At 37.3% G+C, this 22,830-nt stretch overlaps 2 protein-coding genes across 3 annotated transcripts in view; one reads left to right on the forward strand and one right to left on the reverse strand.

The window, feature by feature from the left end:
- The window catches only part of LOC150108711 (uncharacterized), a 374,396-nt gene extending 360,818 nt beyond the window's left edge, over nucleotides 1-13,578 (forward strand). The window contains exon 9 of one of the 2 annotated variants that reach the window (XR_016548148.1): nucleotides 12,654-13,578. The gene's annotated coding sequence lies outside the window, so the exon portion shown is untranslated. Of the gene's footprint in view, nucleotides 1-8,821; nucleotides 9,088-12,653 lie in introns of those variants that run through there. The other variant, XR_016548147.1, reaches the window with a different exon arrangement.
- LOC150108712 (mitochondrial mRNA pseudouridine synthase RPUSD3-like) overlaps nucleotides 1-22,830 on the reverse strand; it is a 216,560-nt gene that overhangs the window by 52,688 nt on the left and 141,042 nt on the right. The window lies entirely within an intron of this gene.

Raw genomic sequence — 22,830 nt, forward strand, 5'->3', positions numbered from 1 at the left:
AAATATAGATTAAAGTTTAATTTAATTTATATCCTTTGTATGTTGTAAATTCCTTAAGTTATTTAATAAACACTGGTTTAGAGCAAGGGTCTGCAACCGGCGGCCCGCATGCAGCCCAAACGTGCATTTTTGGCAGCCCATAATAGGTTGACCATACTTACAAGACATGTGGCCCGCATGTTGAATTATTTAAATAATGCATCTTATAATATAAATAATAAATTAAAAAGAATTTTATATTTCGTGATATTGCCGTGCAACAGTTAATTGTGTGAGTCATCATGAGTGGGAATAACAAAAACGACTTCATCAGACGACAACCGAGATTTTGGCGCACTTTTGCAATCGTGTTCCTGGTCCGTCTTTTAATATAATTCAATAAATCCAACTATTATTTTCAGAGGATATATATTTGTTAAAAATAATTTCAAAAATGGGTTCAAGAAAACGTAAAATTGCAGATAAAGGAAGAAGTTTAATGATAAATGGAACAGCAAGTACTTCTTTATTGAAAATGGGGGTATTCTATTTCTATCAATGAAGGATGTTATGGAAATCATGATACAACTGTAAATTACATCTGAAGCAACGGTGTGAAACACCGCCAATTTCAAGAATTCTCGATAGAAAGAGTCGGAGTGTACAGACGTTATCTACTACTCAGCTGTTAGATGGTTAAGTGGAGGTGCTGTGCTAAAATCAATTTTTAATTTACATGAAGAAATAGATATTTTCATGAGGAAACGTGAAAATACTGCTCACAACTATCGGATAAAAATGGATTATGTCTCTTGCATTTATGGTAGATATTACAATGTACCTTAATGAATTAATATAATTATGGCTATTATAGCCTGTTTTTGTTTAGGAGTGTCCCTTATTTTAATACATTGGCTAACATTACTCAAAAAAGGGGTATATATATATATATTTTAGGGCATTATAGGCGAGTATAGAAGGCAATATGGCAGAATAAAAGAGGTGGAAAAAATTTTGTACATACCTTGTTTTTGGTTCTATGATGCCTTCCAATTCCAAGATCCTGCTGAAGGTTGTTTATAAACGGGGGGGGGGACATGGGGGTGCGTTTTGACGCGGGAAATAAGATTGGAAACCCGGGTTACTATTAATAATGTATATATATATATATATATTATTTTGTTTAGGGCCGCATTTTTTGTAGGGGGGGAATGAAGGGGAAGAATATCCTTATGTGGAAACTGGGACAGGGGTTAACAGGGTGTGGACCGTTTCGGACGTCGTCTGACCGTCATCGGAACCTTGTGGGAATGAGTGTAGGGCTATGTCAAGGCTGCAAGCTGCATCTGCCAAATTAGGGCATTTGTGGTCGCTACATGGCCGGAGGCATGGTTTAATTTGTAAGTTCTGGATCGTCCAACATTTGGAAATTAGGCAGGGGTGGTGGACGTTGATAGAATTTTCATCGCATTTCATGGCGATAGTTTTGGATATTCTAAGCATTGTTTCGTTGTCTTGTTTGTCTATGATTATGGCCTTGTTGATTTGGGGGATATGTTTAGTTCAAGGGCATGAGCTGCAATTTCTGTCTTCCCTGTACTCGTTGTTTTGTTTTTCTTTTTGATGTTGTTTTGATTCAGATATTCCGGAATGGGAATATTGTAATCCCTGAAGTGCTCTTGTAGTCTAGTCCATAAAGACTTAATTGTAGAGCCAGTGTAGGTGACGTCACAGTCTTTTTGACAAGGAAATTTGTAGACTACGTTGTGGTGTTCGAATATTTCTTTGTGTGTGAGAGATTTAGTGGGTTCTAGGAGAGTTGCTAATTTTTGGTTTGTTGTGAATACTAGCTCATAGTCCGTGTTTTTGAAAATGTATTTGTAGGCTTCGTATGTGTTTTGGATTATGGCAATTTGATGACCATACGTGTCGGGAAGTCTGTTTTGGTAGTATTATTGTTAAGACGGGATTTTGCCGTATTGTTCGCGTAATTTATTAGATGTGTGGGGTAGTTGCGATTTTTAAAAACCTGTGTTAAATACTTTAGTTCCGTGTTAAGATAATTGCTGTTGGTTGAGAATTTGTAAGCATTGATAAATTGTGATAGGATGACAGATTTTTTGACGGAATATGGGTGAATGATTGAAATGGAGGTACTTTCCGATATGTGTGGGTTTGTGGAATATCTTTGTAGCTATCCTGTTATGGCTTCTGATTAAAGTCAGGTTTAAGAAATTGATGGATTTGTTCTGTTCTGTTTTCATGGTGAATTGTAGTCTGTTGCTATAATCGTTGAGGGATGTTTGTAAGGCGGAGATGTGTGAGGGTTTGCCAATGCATAGAATATCGTCTAAGTATCTGCCATAAAAGGTGATGCCGGGGGGGGGGGGGGGGGAGTAGAAGTGATTCAATGTGTGCCAGGAATAATTCTGCTAGATTTCCACTGATGTTTTGGTCCATTGGGAGACCGAAAATTTTTGAACATATAAGGAGTTGTTGAATTTAAAGAAGTTGGCGGATACTGTGAGTTTGATCAAGCTAATGATGTCATTTGGTGTTAATTTTGTGCGTATGTGTAGGGTGTGGTCCTCAATGAGAAGTGTGTGTACGATGTCTAATGTTCTGGGGACATCCACGTTGGTGTATAAAGAAGTTGCATCTAGTGAGGTGAGGATGTCATCTTAATCATCATGTTACCTTAATGAATTTAACGTGAATCTGTAGGGCCAAGGTAAATTACTAGTCGAACTGTTTTCTGGCATAAACTCTTTTGTAGGGCAAACTATGTCTGTGGAAGAAACATATGATGGAATAAAATCTACATACATTATTATATATGTTGCAAATCTGCATCTATACTTGGATGGCAAACACAAAAGGAAATTTTGTTGGTATTATAGAAGATTTACAAACGGAACTTTCAACAAGATTTGTGGATTTTCATAAAAATAGCATCAAAATGCGATTATTTTTGAACCCTTTTAATGTCTTCATTGATGACGTATCAAACCAACTACAGAAGAAAGTTTTGGAACAGAATGAAACACTGAAGAACGCATTTTCGTCAGAAAATGTTGAAAAATTGTATCGATGCTTAGCAAAAAATTTGAAGGATTAATCAGTTTCATAAAGAAGATGGTCACATTTGGAAGCACACATTTGCAAACAAGCATTTTCTACAATGAGTTTTAGAAAATGTAATTTTTCTTCTCGACTGACTGATGAATATTTGCATGCCTCGATTCGAATTTGCACATCAGATTATAAAGTGAATATAGATAATTTGGCTAATGGAAAACAATCACAAAAGGCACATTAAACAGGGAGACACACATATTATGATGCATAAACTATATTATTTTTTTTACATGATAATAAACTTTCAATAAGTTTCATATCTCGTACTTTAAATATTTCTGTATTTTTTAAGATTGATATATTAAAAATTGATAAATGTAGTATTTTTTTCACTCACTATTTTCTCTTAATTAAACGATTGTGGCCCGATTATTAAAAATAAAAGTTGAATGTGGCCCGCGAGTCTGAAAAGGATGCTGACCCCTGGTTTAGAGCAATACAAATAACTGAAAATACACTCAATGGACAAAACGTTAGATATACCTATCTAATAGAATGTCAGTCGGTCCTACTCTAGCACAAAAAACAGCCTGTACTCTCTGAGCCATTAACTCCACCAGATGTCAGAGGGTTGATGGAGATAATTCTAGCCATGCCTGCTGCAGCATTGTCCGACAGACATCAGTCCCAGACACATGGATCTGATATTTTGCTCTACAGCATCCCAGCAAGATTCAATTGGATTTAAATCCAGGAACATTGGGGACCACTGGATGGTCCCAAACCAAGATGAGTGTTCCTTGAGCCAATACCTGGGTGTCTGTGGCCGGGGAAGGCAATGTATCGTCCTACTGCAACAGACCATTGGCTGCAGGATGCATGAAGGCCATGAAAATAGGGGATCAGCCAGCACATTCCAATAGCTTGCAGCATTTACGGACCTCTCCAGACACACTAAGGAAACTAACGTGCCATATGAGAAGGCTCCCCCAAACCATCACAGAGCCACCACTTTCTTGAAAAGAGCTGACCTGGCACGATGGGGTGCCACACACCTGCATCTTCCAGTCAGCTTGGTACAACCGGTGGTGAGCTATAAGAGGCTTGAGCGAGCCCTTTAAATTTTTCTCAAATTTGCGAGCCCCTTGTTCTTCTTGTTTAATTTACACTTAGCATTAGACGATTCGATAAAAAACATTACAGAAATAAATCATTTTGAAATATTTATGGATAAATGTCAGAGCGGTTAGCCTAGTGGCTTTGCGCTTCGCAACCATATGCCTGGGGAAGGAGTGTCCTGGATTCGATTCCCATCGCCGACGTGAGAAGCTTAAGGATCTTCCTCAGCCATAGCCAAGTTAGCTGGTCTTGGGCATGGACAGCAGAGTTTTTTCCTGCAGCTTATCTGGGGTTTTTCATCCTGCAAACAGGCAAACCTGCCCTGTAAACACACACAGATCTACAGCCATAAATACTGAACCCCCATGAGGGGCTCAACTCACCCCAATAGGGACGAGGGAGAAAAGGGAGGAAACTCTATATGAATAAATTAATAAATATGGATAAATTATATGCTTTTTAACATCAATCACCAAAAAATCAATGAGAATTAAATACGATTGCAAAAGACCTTGGTATCGAAATTTTAAAGATCGGCCATGTGTTTGGACCATGATGGGCAGTTTGCAGTTTACGAACGGCTCTTGCTTTGTGGAGAAATTACCCAGCTTTATGCAAGCATTTTGCATCGAACAATAAATATAAGGGCTTTTTAAACAGACTTCTCAATTTGGAATTTTTAAAAGATCTAGTATTACTGATTGATATCCTATAGGAATTATAGGAATTATCATATCTGTCAGAAGCTCTACAAAGTTGCAATATAAGTATTATGAGAGCTAAGTTAGGCCTTTTTTTTCCTTTTTTTTTTTTTTGCTTGACGATGCAAGCCCTTTTTTAAAATTTCCATAAAATTTCCACTGGGTACAACTGATAATGGAATTCATCAGACTGCACGACTCTGGTCCACTCTGCAGAGGTCCAGTTTTGATGGTCCCAACACCAGGCGAGGTAGAATGCCCGATGATGAGCTGTCAATAGTGGTAAATGATTAGGACATCGGTTCCTGCATCCCATGGTATGTTGCGCACACCATACTGTTTGCACCTCCAACAGTGAAACTTGATATGATTTGTGCCACCATTGCCCTGTGGTTGAGCTGTACAAGCCTGGACAGTCTATGTCAAACCCGGTCAATGGTGTGTGGTCAGCCTCCACTTGCTAGCTGGGCACTGGTACATCCATTGATGGTATGCTACTGGCAGACCCTTGAAATGGTTGCCCTCGAGAACCCTAGCGTTTTTACTACTTGGGCGAGAATGACCCATCTGCCTTGCACCAATAATATGTCAATGATCAAAATCGCTAAGATCATCACATTTATCCATGTTTGTCGATTGCAGTACACTACTGGGAAGCCCCGATGTCTGCCTATTTACCGTCTAATTCAGTTTGGGTACGTTTCACTCAGTATGGAAGATGCCATTGTCAACTTCCCACCACCCTATTACTAATGTTTTGTTCATTGAGTGTACTACTAAAGTAGATCATTCCCAGAATTGGTTGTATTATTCTCACAATTTTGGAAATGTGTCCTATAATTAGATCCTTATCCAGCATTATCCAACGAACTCTTATTTTCTCCATCTCGAACAATATCCCCACCAAGCGTAAATTCTACATCCCATCTTTCTTTTCCAAAATTTAAAACCTTACATTTTGCAACATTGAACTGTCATCCACACTCCCATGCCCATTCACACAATCTATTCAACTCATCTTGTAAGGCCAAAACATCTGCTCTACTCCTCATAATTCATCCCAACTTTACATCAACTGCAAACCACTGAATATCCCCATCCAAATCATCCCCAATATCATTAGCATTCTGTTTTAGAGACATCGTTGTTTAACCTGTATGTTAATGATATTTGGGATGATTTGGATGGGGATATTCAGTGGTTTGCAGATGATTCAAAGTTGGGATAAATTATGAGGAAAATGTCTTTGAAGAGAAAAGTCACTAGTGGTGTGCCTTAGGGTACACCACCAGTGACTTTTCACTTCGAAGACATTTCTCCCCATATACAACTTGCTGATACCTATCAGATAGCCAATCTCCAATCCAATGCACTACTCTAATATCCAACCTCATCTCTTCTACTTTGACTATCAACTTATCATTCAGTAATCCATCAAAAGCCTTTGCAAAATCTAAGTATAATACTATGAATCCATCTCCTTTGTCCATCAAAGCCATTATGTAATAAGTAAGTAGATTACTAAAATATGTCTGTCCTTTAGCAAATCCATGCTGTCCATCAAAGATAATACCACTGTCAACTCAATTCTAGATCCTGGTTCTCACCAGCCTCTCCAACACTAACCTACAAAAACTGACCCACAGATAGGCCTATAATTAGATTCTTGAGTGTTATCACCTCCCTTATGAAGTGGCACAATCTTGCTCTCCTTTTCTTGAAGGAAGGCAAGATTGTGACACAATCTTGCCCTCTTCCATTCCTTTGAAACTTGATGAAATGTAAGACTCATATTAAACAAATATGTCAAAACAGCTGTCAGCTCCCTGGCACATTCCTTCAAAATATGCAGTGATATATCAAGTCCCACAGCCTTATTAACATCAAGTTTGCTCATTTCCCCTTATACCTCTTGCTCACTTACAGTCTGTCTTCTTTCCTCATTGTCATCCACTGCTCTCAAACTATCATGATAGTTTGAGAGCAGTGGATATCATTCACAAGAATGAAAGACGAAAAAAATTTTCTGAATTATATTCTCTGCAGCAGTTGTTCTTATACCATTTTCTCCAATCAATGTCATCCTTTCATAATCGTTCTTTTTTTTTTTTTGCTGCTACATATTGAAATATTCCCCTAGAAATTTTTTTTTTTTTTTTTTTGGCTTCATTAGCTAACTCTGCTGCTCATAGTGAACTTTTTCTACCCTTACCAACTGAGTCATCTTTCTTGCTTGGTTTTTTGTAATCATCGTGGAACTGATTATTACCACTCATCTTATGTTGCCTCCTTAATGCCTTTTCCTCTGTATCAAATACTTAATCTCTTCATTTATCTATTTAAAATCTACCTTATTTAACTTTTTGATCCTTGGAATACATTCAGGCACTGCTTCTACTAGATAGTTCTTGAATATCACTCAAGTAGTATTCTCCTAATCTCTTTTTCACCCAACTTCTCATTTCATGCTACACTTACACGTGGTCTCCTTAGCTTCTCATAATCACCAGCCTTGTAGTTCCAAACATACCCTTTCCTCATAGAAGTGCTCACATTACTAGTGATCACTTAATGGTCATTCTCACCAAATGGAGAGTGATTTGGCACATCATTCACAATAACATCCTCTGGTGAGATAATCAAATTCAGGATATCAATCCTCATGTGCCCTCTGTTACATACTGCCTGAGGTAGTTATCATTCAAAAACTCGAGAAACTTATTTTCTTTACTTATGGTTGCTATCTCATCATCTCAGTCTATATTGCCATAATTAAAAATCATCCATAATGTCATCCTTTTCTTATTTGCTTGCTAATTTGATTATACATTTCAAACATTCAACAAGTTTTACCTTGAGGTTTTCACTAAGGAAAGGAATTTGAAACAAACATCCAGATAAATAGAAGAACAATGGAAGCAAAAGAAGAATGGTTTCTCCACATGACAATATGCTGCGCACACATTACTAATTGTTTGACAGTTTTACTGGGTTTCAAAAGACACGAGTCATTCAACGCCCCCCTCCCCCCAATGCCTAACCTTAACCCCTGTGACTTTTTCCTGTTATCCAAAATTTTGGAGACAAGATCAAAGATCCAGGCAGAATCAGCATAGGTGCTCAACAAAGTCACACTTGATTCTCTTATTATATATCTATATGTTGTATAGTATACCTCTCCTTGGATGTCACGTGGTACTATTGAGAACACAAAGGAATTGCGTCAAGGTCGAACCAATTCCTAGGTAACAAAGCCTCCGAAATTTGCATCTCTTAAAGTTCTGTGAAAATTTGTTTTTTATTGCTGTGCCACCCAGAACCCTTAGATTAAGAAAAAAGTTTCCCAATCAAGAAGTGAACTTGCAGATGTACCACCTATTGACCTTTGTTTGCAGTCATGACCTTAACTATCGTTTATTCCCTCCCGCTTAAATTTGAATAATTTACAAGTGGTGCATCGGATTCTTAGACACAGGCAATCAAATTAAAAATAGCAAAAGGCTTATTCATCATATTTGTTTTCATACAGTGCAAAGAACAATCAATCATTACTATTAGAATGTTAAACAAAACAACTTACATACATTTTAAACAAATATGAATATCATAGAAACACTTCTCAAAAAGAATCATAATCTAGCATTCTTAGATCATAAAACAAAAATTAAACTTCAGACTTTCACTAAATTACTCAAATAAAGACACTCCAATACTTCTTAAAACATAATTATCAATCAGCACATGTAAAGAACATTCCTTGTCCTTTGTCTAACTCTTATGAAAGCACTATAGTCCTGTTTTATTCTAATCACAGTCCTTAATTCTTAAATTACAGTTAATTTCTCTTCCTCACACACATTATTTGACAAAAAGGTTATAATACTGTACCTGATATCCTTTATACTTGTCCCTTCGATTTCTGATTCTTTTTCTTTTCCTTTCAGTCGGTTTTACGGCTGGGATTCCTGCGATCGTTGGTTGGTCCACACGTTGCTAGTATATCGAGGTCAAGAGTATTCTTGGTGAACGGTGATTCTGCATTCGCGTAGCCTGCTACTGAGTCACTGAGCTTTCCCATGAGTTGCCTACTATCTGTGTAAAACGCCTATCCTTTCATCATAGGGCTTGAGACCTGCAACCTTTTCAACTACTATGCGCCATCTCTGACTGCTACTACCCAGGAGTGAGAGCAGAACTCCCAGCGAACTACACGATCGAGATGAGAAAACCACCAAAAAAGCCTCGTGTGTGTGGGGGGGGGGAGGGTTCCTAACCAATTTATACTAACCCCCTACCGGTACTCTCTGTAACCTAAGTTGTTCACCCATCACGTTTTTATATGTACACATGAGTCTCGCTTCCGTAGCGTCTTCTCCGAACAGCTTAGGTCTCCATGTGCCGTATGCGCGTGAGACCGCTTGGGGCAACTTTTTAATCCAATGGTTTGCTCTTGTACTATGACCTTGTGTTCTCACTTTGTTACATGCAATTTATACAGCAATTCTTTGTATATATCAATGTTAACAAGTAATATAAAATTTACCAAACTTCACTATCAAATATACAATCTAGTAGCAATTCTTTTACACTGAAATATACACAATTTTTCTTCTTAATCACTGTATCCTATATTTGTCAAGATATATATAATATATACTAGGATGCAAGCATATCCTTTCAGGGTTTAACTTGTTAAATTGTGATTGAATAATGAATTTTGTTTATTCAAAATTCAACAAAAGTTCCCCTTCCTCTAAAACTTTTTTCAAAAAAAAAAATTTTTTTTGTGTCCCTCCTTCAGTTCCGGGGGGGGATCTTCCAAAGTGTCTTTCTGTTCTTTATTCTGTCATTGGCCATTACCAAACCTTTCAATTTCCTTCCTTTTGTTTTTACTCTCATTTCGTACTGTGAACAGCTTTGATTATAAAAATAGCATGTGTCCTTGGTTGTTTTTATCTTTATGTAAATTTCTGTGAACAAGTTCTATCTCTCTCTTGAGTCTCTACTCTTCCCCTTACTGGTGCGAATATAATTAACTTCTAGCACAGTAGGCTGAATCTCATTCAAGTTTTTATCAACAATACTGTCTGATGTCCCTCCGATTAGTGAAACATTGTCTGTTGGATGACCCATCTCTTTTGACAAAAGGGCCTCCTCTATGTTCATTTTGTAACATATTGAGTTATCGTCAGATCTATCAAAAGACGTTATTTCGTCTTTGAGACTTAGATCAGAATAAGTCCTTGCCTTCTTCCAAGAAGACATATCTCCCTCCCTGCATAATTACACTCAAAGTTATATGTTGTCAGAAAATCATTCCCTAGAATCAGCTTTATGTGTGGGAGAGAAGTTCTGGACAAAATCAGAAACTCATGCCAAACACACAGCTTGAACTCAGGTAAGTACACCTTTAGATTCACTGACTTGGTCACGTGAGTTGTGGAGGCTATAACTCCGGATATTCTCACGGAGTTCTTGAGATACGTAATCTTTCCTTTTACATAGAGCTCCAACAATCTAAAATAATCCCCTGAAATGATGGAGGTCTGAGACCCAGTGTTCATTAAAGCATTACAATACCTTCCATAGACACTACCTTTTACCATCATTCCATAGGATTGCCCATTTTCTCTTTGCCCTCTGCTCCAAGTTCTATTTGCATATATATGAGATCTAGGCTCCCCATTGTAATTCCTATTAGAATGCTTCTTACTGCTGAAACAATTGCGGGCAAGATGCCCGACCTTGTCACAATTGTAACATCTGGGTGGCTCTCTCCTATCACTTTGATCACTAGTTCTAAAATCTGATGGATGTTCAGTCATTTCCTGGGAGGTTGCCACTGGCAGTTTTTGCATGACGATATCCAGTCGGTCAAGAAGGGGCCTTTATAATATCTCAACTATTTCGTGAATTAGCCTAGTGGTATCTTCAATCATGTTACTAGTCGGCTCTGGGGTCTTCATAGATATTGTTTCCAGTTGCTTCATAACCACGTCTAATCATTCCATGACAAGTTGCTGGAGACGTTCTACTTCCTGCTTAACTATAGATCCTGATATTGCATGTTTCAGGTAAGGTTTCTGTTAACTTATTGATTGTTTCAACACCATTACCCTCATTACCCCTTTTAATCTTGGATCTTTCCTTTTTCTCCTTACATTCTTTCTCCTGTTCATGTTGTCTTATTGGGTTGCGATCTTCCTCAACAAAGTTAACAAAACTGGTAGCAGTTGCAGGATGGATGTCCCCAAGCATCTGCTCCCTTTCCTTGACAGCATTGTAGCACTGATCCAGATTTGATACTCCTTTGTTGAATGCTGTCTCCCTTAACTCCTGTCTTACTCCTTGTCTGAATTGCTGGAAGACAGTCCAGTCCAAATGGGGTCTTTCCTCACTGGAGACATTCAAGGTACTTGCCACAGTAAGCAATCTATTCCAAAAGTCAGAAACACTCTCCATGTCCTTCTGAGCACATCTCTGGAGCTTCCATAAGTTAGGCCCCAAACTTCTCAATTTTGAGAATTGAGATATTAGGACCTCCTTAAACTTAGAATACTCCAGGGTCTCTTTTAGAATTGGAGAGGAGTATAGGAAGGTTCTGGCCGACCAGTAACTGAAAGTCTGTCCATCTTCCAGCCTTTCTTAGCTCTTCAATATAACAAAAAAAATGCTATGACGTCATCCATTTCTTCCCCCAAGAATTGAGGGAATACCTGTTGTGAGTTAATGCATCTAAAAAACTCAGTATCGTTCATTCCTGAGCTACTAGTAGGAGTGGACATGCTTGTATCTAAGTTTACACTATACTATACTAAACTTATTCTTAATTACTCAAATTTAATCTTTGCTCTTTAATTTCCTGGTCAGAATCCGAAACATACTCACTGTGAACTGTCTAAGATTTTGATTTAATTGCACAATTCACATCCAGCCGGCAATGCCATTTATATTATGTCCTAATCCTCTTACTACATATCTATATGTTGTATAGTATACCTCTCCTTGGATGTCACGTGGTACTATTGAGAACACACAAAGGAATTGCCTCAAGGTCGAGCCAATTCCTAGGTGACAAAGCCTCTGAAATTTGCCTCTCTTAAAGTTCTGGGAAAATTTGTTTTTTATTGCTGCACCACCCAGAACCTTTAGATTAAGAAAAAGTTTCCCAATCAAGAAGTGAACTTGCAGATGTACCCACTACTGACCTTTGTTTGCAGTCATGACTTTAACTATCGTTTATTCCCTCCAGCTTAGATTCAAATAATTTATGAGTGGTGCATTGGATTCTTAGACACAGGCAATCAAATTAAAAATAGCAAAAGGTTTATTCATCATATTTGTTGTCATACAGTGCAAAGAATAATCAATCATTACCATTAGAATGTTAAACAAAATAACTTACATTTTAAACAAATATGAATATCATATTTGTTTAAAATGATTCTTCTCAAAAAGAATCATAATCTAGCATTCTTAGATCATAAAACAAAAATTAAACTTCAGACTTTCACTAAATTACTCAAATAAAGACACTCCAATACTTCTTAAAACATAATTATCAATCAGCACATGTAAAGAACATTCCTTTTCCTTTTGTCTAACTGTTATGAAAGCACTATAGTCCTGTCTTATTCTAATCACAGTCCTTAATTCTTAAATTACAGTTAATTTCTCTTCCTCACACACATTACTTGACAAAAAGGTTACAATACCGTACTTGATATCCTTTATACTTGTCCCTTCGATTTCTGATTCTTTTTCTTTTCCTTTCAGTCGGTTTTACGGCTGGGATTCCTGCGATCGTTGGTTGGTCCACACGTTGCTAGTATATCGAGGTCAAGAGCATTCTTGGTGAATGGTGATTCTGCATTCGCGTAGCACGCTACCGAGTCGCTGAGCTTTCCCATGAGTTGCCTACTATCTGTGTAAAACGTCTATTCTTTCATCACAGGGCTTGAGACTCGCAACCTTTTCAATTACTATGCGCCATCTCTGACTGCTACTACCCAGGAGTGAGAGCAGAACTCCCCGCGAACTACTCTTCTCTCATAAAGTAATTCAGATGAAACATCTTCATGTCAGTGTGTCAGATCATAATCCAGTTCTTAAATTCCACAAAACAAGTAGAGATCAGTTCTAGCACTCATGGAGATTTCTGCTAAGTTTCTCATCAATTTAGGATGTTATCTGGAACTTGGATATATGGGTGAAATTCGAAGAAGCAGTAAAACAGAATATGACTGAATGGGATAAGGAAAATGCAAAAAAGAAAAAGTTAAAAGACCTGTATAAAAAGAGAAGTTGGTTCATAGCAAACCAATGCAACAGTATAGAAGGTAGTGACAACAAAAACATCAACACAGAGACAGAAGCGGAAAGGAAGAAACAAGTAGAAGAAAGGACTTTTAAAATAAAAATACAACAGCACTTAGTAGATATCTCTTCGGTTGCATTCTTCAATAGACAGTTTACAAATTCCACAAAGGAAGGACTCTCATCCAAATCTGTGTGAAAGATGGAAAAGGCATGTCCACAACACAAGATACCACTGACTACTTTTAGAATTACAGTAAAACGCTGATTATCGGGGGCTCAATTATCCATGGGGTCCTCTGGTGTACATACAAATTTCATTTTTTTTTAATTCTCTATGCAGGTGGATTCATAAATAACAAGTCATTACACTGTGTATTTTATAACGTTGCATTATTTGTGGATGTATAAGAAAAATAAGACAAAAAATGATGATAAAAATAAGACTTTCTATCTAAATAAGTTTAAAAATGTTCAGTTTTGTATTTACATACTAGAAGAATGTTTATCTTATGTTTCTATAGGTTTTTTTATGTATTTAATCTAATAAAACAATTTGGATTAGCTGTGTTTTTCAATTATCTGGGCTCTAGTATCCTCCCAATTACCACATCATTTTACTGTACTATGAACATCTGTTTGAAGACAATAGTACTGTGGAAAATTATGACTCTCAGAACATGAATACGCTATCCTGTTCATATCTGTTTAGAGATGATTATTAATCTCCATTAGTATATGAGATTAACTCTATAAAGATATTTTTATATTCCAAGTGTTTATTATTATTTACACAAGGGTTCAATTCTAATTGGTGCATGACTTGTAACTGTTTCTTTTAGAATTCAGAAAATCAGTGACTCAAGACGAAATACAAAAATATACACATTTAATAAAACAAAAACAATATACACTTTAAATAAAATTACATAACTACAAAATACTGGATCCAAGGCTTTCTAAAATAAATCTACACTCTAGAGATTTTCTTATCCAAAAATATTAAAATCACCCATTCTCTGACTTATTCCATTACTTGATTGTTTAACATATACTTAATCATGTCTACCAGAAACCTTGTTTTCACAACAACAAAAATGTTCATAGTCAGTTTCTTTGTTAGGGCCTTTTCTGAAAATATAAACATTTTCTTCTTCTTTTCCACAGGATCCTTTCTTACCACCCTTTAAGTAGTATACAATATTATTCCTCACTGAAGTATAAATACCATTACCTCTTGCAGTTCAGTTTGATGTACAATTTACTCATTTTTGTACCAGAGAAAAAAGTTTCTTCTACTACTTCAAAAACAACATATCTAAGTTGAGCTAATTCCGTTGCCCTTTCCAGTAGAAATAACAAATATATCCAGTTTCCTTAAGACAGATGAAAGTTTCCAATCAGCATTTCCTCGAACATTCCTTTAGAACAGTGGTTCCCAACCTTTTCCCACTTCTGTACCCCATTTAAACCCATTTCTATAAATTGAGGAATGTGTTAGCAGAGCTAATCTCCGGTGGTATGGTCACTTAAAGAGTGACGAGAGAGAAAAGATTAGCAAAGCAAGTGTTCTTTGCCAGGTTGGCAGGAAAAAGACCAAGATATGGGTGGATTGATATGGTAAAAAGTGCCTTAGAAGATAGAAATATAAGATCTGACAATGTTTAAGCCTTGACTAGTAATAGATTGATTGAGAGGAAAATTGTTGATAGGAAGTTAGTAATGATGCAAATTTTCCATGTAGTACTATCATATCCTGTACGCTCCTTGAGGGTAAATGCCAGGAATTTGATGATGATTCTATAAACTGTACCCCTTGTTTTTAAAATAGCTGTTTTTAAATACTGACACTTTTGTTCAGTGCCTATCTTAATGTAAAATAGTAGAAATTAGTTTTTTCCACCATTACTGATTATTTTTCATGTACCCCTGGGGGTACACAACCACCGGTTGGGAACCGATGCTTTAGAACATCGACTGCAATATCTTCTTTTATTTACTAATTACTTGTTGACAGTCTCAATTCCTCCGGTTTAAAGACTCACAGTTTTACTATTAATTTTCAGAATCTACTATTAATATTCTTCCGACTATCTCATAAAACTAAATAAACTTCATAAGAACAAAATTTCTCTGGTCTGCATTCTTAAACTTCCATTAACTCTCTCTTGTTTTTTCTTGTTACTTCGATACCGAACTCTTTCTCTCTCTCTGTCAGCTGTCAATCACCATCAAACTCTCCGACGAGCATGGGCACTCCATGTAAAATGGCTAGTGAGAAGTTACATATAATGGCTGACACGTTGTCTCCAACTCCACTATGGGATCCTTAAGGATCTCATCCCAGTCCCAAGCCTGGATAGAGGAGGAGGGTCAGTCAGATGAGTGTCGATGCTCTGACCATAAAGAAAAAAACATGATTATTATCTGATGCCTATACGATCAACAGCCAAAACATGCCAGTTCGGACGTCGCCTGGATGAACAAGGTCTGAAATACCAATCGAGCGATCGGGGTTGGATCGAAAAGAAACCAACAGAACATTCCTACTATCAGTAGGAACATGGAATGTACAGATACTTTGGATGTCAGGAAAACTAGAACTACTTTGTGAGGAAATGAACAGATATCGGTGTGATGTATTAGGACTAGTGGAGATACAATGGACATCATCAGGAAAGATAAATGGATGAGAAGTCAAATGATCAGGGCATGACACCAAGCACAAAGCAGGAGTTGGCTTCCTTCTTAACAAAAGAGCTAGAGAGGCACTGTTAGGATACAAACCAGTCAATGAATGAATCACAGTAGCAAGATTTCAAGCAAAACCATTTAATATATCAATAGTCCAGATATATGCACCCACATCTGATAGCACAGATGAGAATATTGACTTATTTTACAAAGATCAGACAGAGACAATATAAACAATACCAAAGCAGGATGCTAATTACTGAAGGAGACTGGAATGCCAAAGTCAGAATAGATAATGATGGTTGGGAAAACGTCATGGGAAAATATGATTTCGGAGAAAGAAATTAGTCAAAAAAATGTTAGAATTTGCTGTGGATCACGAGATGATGATCTACAACATAAGATTCCAACAAAAGGAATGTAGAAAATGGATGTGGCAACCAAATGATGGGAAAACCAAGAACATGATCAATATGAATATGATATGGACAACATCGGCACAGCAGTGTCGAATTTTCAAGGAGTGGATATAGACTCGGATCATAGTTTAGTGATTGCAAACATCAAATTGAAATTAAAAAGAAAATATAAACCTCATCATCAGAAACGAAGAGATACAGCATGAATAAGTGAAGCAGAAATAGGAAGAAGGTACAGAACAGTGTTTGAAGAGAAACCTTAAAAGTGTGGACAAAGAAAAAATTTGAATCTAAGAATGAAAAGTGTAATGAAGGCAATAGAAGATGCAGTTGAAGAAACAGTGCCAGAAGAAGAGAAGAACAAGAAGAAATGGATTAGACAAGAAACACAAATTAGTACAGCAGAAAAGAATGTTGAAGATAAGAAGGGATACATCAGAACAAATAGAGGAGCAATATAGAAGAAAGTGTAATGAGGTGAAAAAATCAGTCAGAATGGATAAGATGAAATGGTTAGAAGCCCAATGCGATAATAGAGAACATAAAACTAGGGAGGCGTACAAAATGATTAGAACCATTAATAGAAGGTGGCAACCAAAACAGATAATGATTAAAAATGAAAAAGGCAAAGTATTGATGAGGAAAGATAAAATTGTATAGCAGTGGACAAGATACTGTAGTGCAGGGGTCTTCAATGCATGGCCAGCAGAGCTCTTTGCCGAGGCCCACCAATCATTTTGAAAAATAACTACTTAACATTAAAACATGATTAAATAAAAAATAATTTCAACGAAGCCCATGGGCCACTAAGCTATACTGTGGTATTTAGAATTGTAAGATGCTTTCCAGATTCACAAGGAACGCTGTGCATTTGAGAGTTTACATAAAATCCTATAAAAATAAATATTAAATAGACATGCTTCTTTAGCTATCTACAAGCACCAAGTGGTACTTAAGTACTAGTACTAATGTCGGAGGTAGATGGCTGAAGCAGTACTTCATTTGAGTGCGCTGTCTAGTGCCTTCTAGATACATCTCGAAGGCTCTCGATACTTCATTATTTTCATATAAATACAAGAGGATTTCATCCACAGTCAGTCAGTCAGTCATGACAGTGTGATATTAGTGTATAAGTGCACGCAGGTTCGTCGTGTCTGCCAATAGCCTATTGTGGTTTTATATTGCCAGACTTTTTTTTTATTAGTGTGAGACATATTCAGTGTTTAATAACCATTACACGGCCATTTTGGATCATTTTTTGAGTTCACCTCCCGTCACCATGCCGCCTACGAGTAAAAAGCATAAACCAAGTGATTCTTGTTAGGTTTTTAATGAAAAGTGGACCAATTCGTACTTTTTTGTGCCGATCGACAAAAAGCCAGTGTGTTTAATTTGTCATGAGTCAGAGTCAGTATGAAAAGAATACAATATAAAATGACACTATGAGACAAAGCATGAGTCCAATTTCGATCACCTTCAAGGGTGGCTTCGTGTGGACAAAGTGAACCATCTGAAAATTGATTTAAAATGCTAGCAGGGTACATTTAAAAGGCAGAGGGAAGAGAGTGAAGCATGCAACCAAGTAAGTTATGTAATAGCTGAAAAAACTGCTAAAAAATCAAAAGCCTTCTTGGATGGTGAGTTTATGAAAGAGTGTCTCATCGCTTCTGGGGATATTCTGTGCCCAAATAAGAAGGAAGTGTTTAAAAAACCGAGTTTGTCTGGGGTAACTGTAGCACGACGTGTCAAAGAACTTACCAATGACATTGAAAGAACTTTACAAAAACAGTCGTCTGAATTTACGTCACATTCACTTGCTTTAGATGAGAGCACAGATGTGAAGGATATAGTACAACTGGCTATCTTTGTTCATGGCATTGATCAACAATTCACCGTGACAGAAGAACTGCTAGCATTCGTACCTATGAATGGAACGACAAAAAGGCACTGATATTCTTGAAGCGACCAAGAAAACGCTCCAGCGTTTCGACCGCAGCTTAACCAACCTTGAGGGTGTGGTACCACTACTATGGTGTGAAAGAACAAAGGGTTTGCTGCACTGCTACAGAAAGAACCAGAACTAGAAGGAAAAGATTTCATCCATTACCACTGTTTAATCCATCAGACTATTGGATTCGAGAATGTCATGAAAGTTATTGTGACTGTCATCAACATTATTAGGGCAAGAGGATTGAATCATCGTCAATTTCAAGAGTTTTTGACCCAAGAGTGCGAAGCGGATCACAGTGATGTGGTTTATTATAGTGATATGCGTTGGTTGAGAGCAGATGGAAGGTTCTTAAATGAGTCTTTGACTTAAGGAGCGAAATACAGCAGTTTATGCAAACCAAGGGGAATCTGATTGCAGAATTCAATGATCTGAAGTGGATGACAGACCATGCCTTTGTGACTGACATCTCATTGCATATAAATGACCTAAATACATGGCTACAATCCAAAGATCAACTAAAGGATGCACATACTTATGTGAGCAGTTCTCCAGAATGAAGCATGTGAAGTCCAAAACAAGAACTCAGATTACGGACCAACATCTCAAGAATACTCTGCACATAGCAACTTCCAACATTGATGCCAACATCGACAAGCTGGTCAAGGAAAAGCACTGCCAAGTTTCCCATTGACATTGTAAAAATGAATGTTTTCTTCATTAAATTATCTTTTATCAAGTATTGATTGTATTTACTTATCATGAACCAGTCTCCTACCTACGCTTTTAAAGCTGAGTTTATTTTTATAGGATTTTATGTCAATTATCAAATGCACGGTGTTCCTTGCGAATCTGGAAAGCATCTTACAATTCTAAATACAGCAGTATAGCTTAGTGGCTCACGGGCTTCAGTGAAATTTTTAATGTAGCCTGCACTGTCTGCAAGGGTGAAGACCCCTGCTGTAGTGAGTTGTATGAAGAAAAACTAGATTTAGATAGCGATGGGAAACTGACTGAAGAATTGAAGCAGATATCATCACCATGTCATGAGTATGATATGGACATTTTAAGAGGAGAGGTAGAAAAAGCAATAGGATGGCTAAAACACAACCTGAGACCTGGTAATGATAACATCACTGGAGAAATGATTAAATATGGTGGCGAAAGTATGGTTACAGAAATGCACTAACTATGTAATATGGTATGGAAAGATGGGAAAATGGCAGGGGAGTGAGTGAAATTAATCAGTGACATTATACAAGAAAGGAAATAAACTAGAATGTAAAAATTACAGAACAATTGCTGACAGAAAGATCGAGAGCACAATTGGAAACATACCTTGCAGACAAGCAAGCAGGATTTAGGAAAGACAGAACTACAATTCAACAGATTTTGACAATGCAGTTAATAGCAGAAAAAGCTAGGAGAAAAAACAAAAACATATATACGAGGGCTGTTCAATAAGTAATGACTAATTTTACTGTCGCGAAACCACTCATCGCAATATTAATTTCTGTGGAATAAAGAAATTTTGCTGTCTGTATTAACAAAAGAGGTTGATAGATGGCGTATACGGGCATGTGCCAGAGTGTCACGTGACTAAACGCAAGCTTGTTTCGCCGTGCCTACGAGCCGCGACCAGTCGTCGAAATGGAAGCACCCTTGGAACAGCGTAATGCGATTAAATTTTGTGTGCATTTGCAAAAATCGGCATCAGACACTTTTAACATGATATGAGAAGCTTTCCACGATGAAGCAATGTTGAGGGCAAGTGTTTTTCGCTGGCATAAAACTTTTAAGGAAGGAAGGTAAAATGTGGAAGATCTTGAACGTGACGGAAGACCTTCAATGTCCATCACAGAGACAATGATCAACACAGCAGCGATTATCATCAAGGAGGATTGCAGAATTACAGTACGCCAGCTGCATGCTGTTCTGAATATTTCTGTGGGAAGTGTTCACTCAATCATGGCTGAACATTTGGGACTGAAACGTGTTTGTGCCCGATGGATTCCCAAACTCTTGACACCGGAGCAAATGCAGCATCGAGTGGATGTGTGCATAGAATGGAAAGAAAGACTGGATAAAGAAGGCGACAACTTCTTAAAATGCATCATTACAGCAGATGAAGCTTGGTTGGTTGTATCACTATGACCCTACAATGAAACAAAAAAGCAGTGAATGGAAGCATTCGTCTTCGCCTACCCCCCCCCACAAGAAAGCAAAAACTGTAAAATCGGCTGGTAAAGTTATGACCATAATGTTTTTCTACAAAGGGGCATTGTTTACCAACATGCTGTAGAACCCAGGAATACTGTAAACGGCTCATACTATGCGGATGTTTTACGGACAATGGTACAGCATGTCAAAAGGAAGCGTCCATTGCTGAAGAATGGCTTCTTATTGCATCACGATAATGCAAGGCCACATATTGCTGGTTGTGTAGTGGACGTTTTGCAGAAGAACAACATAGATATCCTACCACACCCTCCATACAGTCCTGATCTTGCACCGTGCGATTTCTGGCTGTTTCCTCAGTTAAAGAAACCACTAAGAGGCACCATTTCGAAAGCAACAAAGCATGTGTAAAAGCTGCAGAGGCAGTTTTGAAAGAACTCTCAAAAAACGGACTTTCACACGTGTTTAAGAAGTGGACGCAACGTTGGGACAAATGCATCGCTTCTCATGGTAATTACTTCGAAAAAGACCATGTAAATGATGATGATTAAAGGTAATCTGTTTTCTGTATAAATATAGTCTTATTACTTATTGAACAGCCTAGGTACTTGCTTTGTTGATTTTCAGAAGGCATTTGACAGTATCGACCAGAAAGTGATGTTAGCAGTGCTAGAATCCAATGGAATTGACAGAAAACTAACAGCTATATTAAAAGATGTTTATAAGAATGCAGGAACAGCAGTTAGAATAGGTGATGATTTGGGGAAATGGTTTAAAACAAGCAGAGGTACTAGACAAGGAACGGGGGGGGGGGACCAAATATCACCAAACATTTTCATCGCACATTTAGAAAGAGTAATAGATAAAATGAAGGAAGATGCAAAAGGAATATCAGTGTGGGATGAGAATTAACAATCTGAGATTTGCAGATGACATTGTTATTATTGAAGAAGACAAAAGCGAACTACAAAAAACATTGAAACTGCTAAATGAGGAAGAGAAGAGATTTGGACTTGTTATGAACTTGGAAAAAATGAAACAATTGTATTTGGTGAGAAGAACATAAAACAAAGATACAAGTGAATGGAACTGATATAGAAAATGTAGAACAATTCACATATTTGGGAAGTAAAATGACATGATTTGGACTGTAAAAAAGAAATAAAGATCAGGATTGCAAAGGGAAGAACAAATCTGAAGGCCATGGATAACATCTGGAAAAGTAAAGTGATCAGCCTGAAAACAAAACTAAGAGTATGGAAACATGCATCTTTAGCAGTGTACTGTATGGATCTGAAACGTGGGTAATAAATAAGGAATCAAGAAAAAGAATTTTGGCATTTGAAAGTTACAGGAAGATTCTAAGAATAGGATGGGTGGGAAAGTCACAAATGAAGAGCTCTATCAGAAGATACAACCAAAGGAGAATCTAATGCAGAAAATTATAAAACGGAAGCTGAAGGAAGGAATATTTAAACATCTGAACATCTTCCAGATCTGAACTCCATTGAGAACGTATGGGACATTTCAGAAAAACAGATCCAGGAGCAAAGTCCTCTTCCGTTAAATCTAAGCTAGTTAGAGGATGTCTGGTGAACACCTGGTATGTTGTAGATGCAATCTAACACCTTGTGGAATTTATGCCAAACCACATATGTGCTATAATTCAGGCTAAATGAGGTCCAGCATGGTATTAAATAAAAGTTGGTGGCCAGTGTGTGATATTTATCATGGGGAGATAGATTTCTGCCTATTCCTATCATGAGAAGTTTCTCACTGTTCCATCCTCTTAGCTCACTGTGGTTCTATGCTTCTCAACTACAAGGATGACTGGAAAGCATTCTCCAAGCAGTGAAGGCCAACCCAAGGCAGTTAATGGCACCAAGTGTAACAATTTGAGTAACAGGGTGTCTCTTGATTTTGGTCATTTAGCTATATTTTGTTACTGCTCATTTAGCTATATGAGCTAAATGAGCAGTAACAAAATGTAATGATTTTGTTACTGCTCATTTGTTTATAAAAAGGGAAAAAAATTGTCTTTGATTCCATTACAATACAAAGGATCTCAGGACTTTTTTTTTCTGCCTCTACTATCTATCCATCTTTTTTTTTTTTTTTTTTTTTTTTTTTTTTTTTTTTTTTAATCCCTATTATCAGGCTCTTTTACATCCCTATACTACTCCAGGTTTATGGAATATCCTTTTTCCATTTTCACCTCAACGGTTGTAGGTTATCTTCTTCTTCTGCAGCTTTTCCCACTTAAGTAGGGTCACTGTTTGTGGTGAGTCTCCTCCACAACCTCCTGTCTTGGGCTGTAGCCACATCCAAGTTCTTCCCTCTCAAGTCCTCCTCTACCATCTCCCTCCATCTCTTCTTTGGCCGTCCGCGTTTCCTCCTC

Source organism: Typopeltis vanoorti, chromosome 3, assembly GCF_054136105.1.
Source record: "Typopeltis vanoorti isolate ZY-2024b chromosome 3, IOZ_Tvanoo_1.0, whole genome shotgun sequence".
Classification (NCBI taxonomy): domain Eukaryota; kingdom Metazoa; phylum Arthropoda; class Arachnida; order Uropygi; family Thelyphonidae; genus Typopeltis; species Typopeltis vanoorti.